Below are 5000 nucleotides of genomic sequence, written 5' to 3' on the forward strand. Positions count from 1 at the left end.
GCACCAGCATCCATTTAATCTCTCTCAGTGAGGAGCGTTTCTTTGATCAGCGCGCGACCGCATCTGCCTGGTAATATCTCAAGCCGGTCCTGCAACCGGCGTCCCGGGCGCGAGCTCCCCGTCTTGCCCGCACCGCGGCATTTGTTGCTGTCAACCAGCACCTCGGATAGTCTCCGTTGCTGTTGCTGTTGCTGTTGCTGTTGCCGTTGCCGTTGCCGTTGCCGTTGCCGTTGACCGTGCGCGCGCGCACACACTCTCCCTCGTGCCTTTCTTAACTCCTTCCTTCGTCTTCGACCTCCACGCTCCTCCTCCTCCTCCTCCTCCTTCTCCTCCTCCTCCTTCTCTTTCTTCTCCTTCTCCATCTCCTCCTCCTCTTCCTTCTCTTTCTCCTTCTTCTCCTTCTTCTCATCCTCCTCCTCTTTCTCCTCTTCCTCCTCCTTCTTTCCCTTCTACTTCACCATCTTTTCCTCCACACCAACAAACGTCACGTGCGCAACGTAGACGCGGCTTAAAAAGCAACGAGGCCGACATTCTTCATATTATATTCGACCTTTCTCTTTTTCTTCATTTGCTTTTATTATTTTCATTTTCTGTTTCTTGTTCTTTTTCTTTTGCTTTTGCTTTTGATTTTACTTTTGCTTTCTTCTTTTTTTTTTTCTTTCGTTTTTTTTTTTTTTTTATCTTTGAAAATTGATCTAATTTTCCTTCGTGATTTTATAAAATTCGACGATTCCTTAGAGAAGGTCTAATTTGAATTGTCTATCAGAATGAATTTTTGCGTTTGTTCGCGTTGAACCGTTTCCATTTGAAATATTTCAATAAATTTTGCCGAAGAATAGAATCATTTAACCGTAACGAATGGTTGACTAGTAAGGAAAAGTTTAGCGTTTAGATTTCAGAACAGATTTTCTCTTTCTAGGGCAAAGTAGTTCGAGTAAGAATCCGAAAGAAAAGAGAATGAGCTTTTAAATGCGTATCTGAAAAGGTTCATCCCCCTTCTGTTCTCTTTTCCGCTTTCTCTTCGTTTTCTCCTTTTTCGAGAAGGCGCGCTTTAATTTTCTAGACGTTCCTATACCTTCCGTTCGTGTTCTACTAGAAGAGTAGTAAAGTTTGCTCTTGTAATTGGCTCACCGTTCGTGTCCCGTTCTTCTTTGTGTGTGCTATTAAGGCCGCGTAAACCTGGGGACTGCTTTAGATGCATCTATTCCGCGTGGTTAGGCAAATTCTGTGGTAAACCGAGTGCGAGTACATCGTGAAAGATGCACTGAGCTGTATACGTCTATAGCATTCTCGTGTAACGGAAAGGATTACAATCTAAAATGTGCTTTTAAGTAAAACGTGATTACATTACTGTTTGAAAACTTTGAAACATATCGCAAACTTTTCTTTGGATAAATTTGTGTTTCTTTTAGAGATATAGATAATTTCTTGAAGAAAAAAATAAGCAAAAGACAAAAAAAAACAAAAAAACAAAAACAAAAATATACATTAAACCGTTTGATACAAGAATAACATAGAATTTTTTTTTAATCGTTTACTTGATCGATCACCTTCAACAATATTTTCTTTTTACGTAGAAATTGATTTCAATGAAGAAATCGAGTGTAATCGAGTGAAATAAAAGAAGAACAAGAAAGAACGAAGGAATAAGAACAAGGAAAAGAAAAAAAGAAAAGAAAGACCAAGAGAAAGATCCGATGTATCGGATAAATTTGGATCGTTCGAAATTGAAGGAACAACGCTAACGAAAGGCATAACGCATCTTCGAAATAACACGTCGGGGTAATGCCCGAAACACGATCGCTGAAGGTGATAAGCGTGTCCGAAAATTCTGTCAAAACATTGTCGAAAGTTTCGAAGTGTGCTCGGTCATGCGTTAGCTCGCGTCGATTTGTCATTTAATTAACGCGCGTTACATCTTGCGTTACTTGTGTGTATGCGCTTGCGCGCACGCGCACCAGCACCATAAAAGCACAAATACACACGCATATACACGAACGGCATTAAAGCCGCTGACATTCGCGAACACATGTCGACGAAGAAAACAACGTAACGTACGTAATCGCGCATCGTGTTGGTACGACTTCGCCCGAGAAATATATTATATAATATATGCGTATGGTAGTAATATGTTACACACTTTGGAGTAATGCTACGTCAAAGCCAGCGCCACCGAAAATATGAGCCGGCTGCCGAGCGGCCCGCTAATGCTTGGTCATTTATTATGCTTACATTATTTCGAGATTATTAGTCTTCTCCTACTCTCTCTCTCTCTCTCTCTCTCTCTCTCTATCTCTCTATCTCTCTCTTTTTCTCTCTCTCTTTCTCTCTCTTTTTCTCCGTTTCTCTTTCTCTTCCCAAAAACTTTATGTAATGTTTTGACTCGCCCGCAAGCGAGCTAATGTTTCTGTAAATAAGCAGTCTTCCCACCTTGGACGTCGCCCCCGCGCTTTATAATTTTCAACGTTAGCCTCCGTGTCACCACAATCTTCGCCCATTTCGATCTAATCTATGCTCACTTCGACCTTGAACCCGAGTAGATTGGTAAGCAAGTACATTATTACTCTACGAGTTAACGAGGATATATGTTTATTATTAACTATATTAGTTAACAAAAGTCTCTTTCTCCCTCTCTCTCTCTCTCTCTCTCTCTCTCTCTCTCTCTCTCTCTCTTTGTCTCTTTCTCTTAATATTTACTCGATAATACCTATTAATTATTCGATATATTTGATTCTATTTGTTCGTACGATTTTTCTATTTTTCTCTCTACCATTTTTTGTTTTCACGTCACTTTACTCCCAGTATAAAAGGGCGTTAATATATAGCCCTTTTTTGTAACGAAAGGAACCCTAAGTAAGTGTTTCAACGTCGATAGCGATAAGATTGTCGGGCGAATCGGCCGTTTCGAAGGAAAAACGTGTCGATAATACGATTTCGGCTGACCCTTTATAAAAAATCGTTTTCCTTCTTTCTTCTCTCGAATTCTTTGTTAGATCGTGTCCACGATGAATCAGAATCGGCGTTGTGACGGATAAAAAGAAAAAAAAAGAAAAAGAAAAAAAAAAGAAGAAAAAAAAAAAGAAAAAGTCACCGGCAGAAAAAAAAGCTTGGAACCCTCGTTTGCCAAGAGCTAAGCTAAAGCCAACATTGGATGTTCCAAGACAGCAAACATCACGATATTCTACGGTCCATGGTATATTTGTCACTATTCCTGACGATCGAGTGACAGCTGCGAATTCGCTGGCTACGAATTCGTTTCTTACTGTTAAAGCTAACCGATATACCTACCTAGCTAAGTCAGTTTCTTGCGTAGCTCGTGCGCTTGACGTCGATCGATGGCAGGGACACGGACGAGAACGAGCATATTTTTTTTCGAAACACGAGCGTATTTTTCGCGACCGTTTCACGTTTCGGATACCCAAGCTATAATACTCTCTTTTTGGGAAGAAGGATAGTCCTTTTTAGGACAATGTCGGTCGAGTACCTACTTCTTGTTTTTCACTTCGACAGTGACGGTTCAATATATAAGCATCTGTGTGTATGTGTGTATATATATATATATATATATATATATATGCGCGCGCGCATACATATGCGTCTGTACATTAATTCTTTATCGAACGTTCTCCATTCGAGTTATCATATAACACATTCCAATCCTTTCAACTAATTCAATGTTATCAGAGATGTTATCATTTACTACTAGGAAAGCAATATTACTTAATATCTATACTTAAACGAAATCAATGAAATCGCAACGAAACGTTTTTCTTGAAATAGTTCATGTTCGTTCGCAACTATCCTCGCTAACACGCAGTGTACCTGAAGTGATAAGCGATAGGAACGGAAGTTAGTCGAAGAGAAACAGAAGAGTAAGATGCGAAGGAGGAGGGATAAAATCGGTATAGTGAGAGAGAGAGAAAGAAAAGGAGAGAGAGGGAGAGAGAGAGAGAGAGAGAGAGACAAAGGATGAAGGAAGAGAACTTGGAGGCTGGTCGAGTTGAAAGGAGACGAGAGGAAGGACGAGGAAGGACGAGGAACATAGACGTGGAGGAAGAAGCGAGTAAGGTTTAGGTAGCTACTCTCGCTCTGGCTTGAAACGTAGGGAGCCGCCCTGTGTTTGTGCTCTCGCCGGGGAGCACAAAGAGAAATGGCGAGGTATTTATCAGTGCTCGCCCCCTCGCTCCTCTTCTCTTCTCTTCGACCTCTCTTTCCACCAACTACTCTCTACTTCCTTCTCCTTCTACCCTTTCTCTCTCTCTCTCTCTCTCTCTCTCTCTCTCTCTCTTTCTCTCTCTATCTATCTATCTATCTCTCTCTCTCTCTCTCTCTCTTTCTCTTTCTCTATCTATCTTCCTTCTCACCCCACATCTATAGCTCTCTTTCTCTCGTACTATCGCCTTGCTTCCATTCCGCATCCAAATCCATTCGCCTGACTGCCAACCCCTTCTCACTCAAGCATCCCCGTCCCCCTCTTTCCCTGAGTTCTCCGATGGCCTTTCGCATAGTGCATATATGGGTACTCCATCTTCCCCAGCCTTTGACAGCTATCTAATTCATGCTGCACACTTGTCCACCTGCCTTTGGAATTTTCATACCAGCCATTCCATTATCCAAGTTATCTTCTTATTCTTCCCACTCCATCAAGTTTCTTACGTATTTATATTTATCTTTTTAATATGCTAATTATAATGTTCGTTGATGATTAGAGAAAATCATAGAGGCATAGGAAATTTACGATCCTTTAAAACGTGATTTCACAATTAATATTATAATTTACGCTTAAGTTAGTATTTATAGTGTATAACTATTTAAATAAATGGCGATACAAGATTCTCATTCTTTGAAATTCGCTGATAAATGAATCGTGAAATCGATGATGATCGAGGACAACGTATATGATCGTATCGTTTCTCGTGAACGTAAAACTTATTACATAGATTAGCTAAATATTCTAGCTACCGAGCGATTATACAGTCCATTTAAATCTACCAGACCGT

This window comes from Vespa mandarinia, chromosome 4 (genome assembly GCF_050613455.1).
Source record: "Vespa mandarinia isolate Hongniang chromosome 4, ASM5061345v1, whole genome shotgun sequence".
Classification (NCBI taxonomy): Eukaryota; Metazoa; Arthropoda; class Insecta; order Hymenoptera; family Vespidae; genus Vespa; species Vespa mandarinia.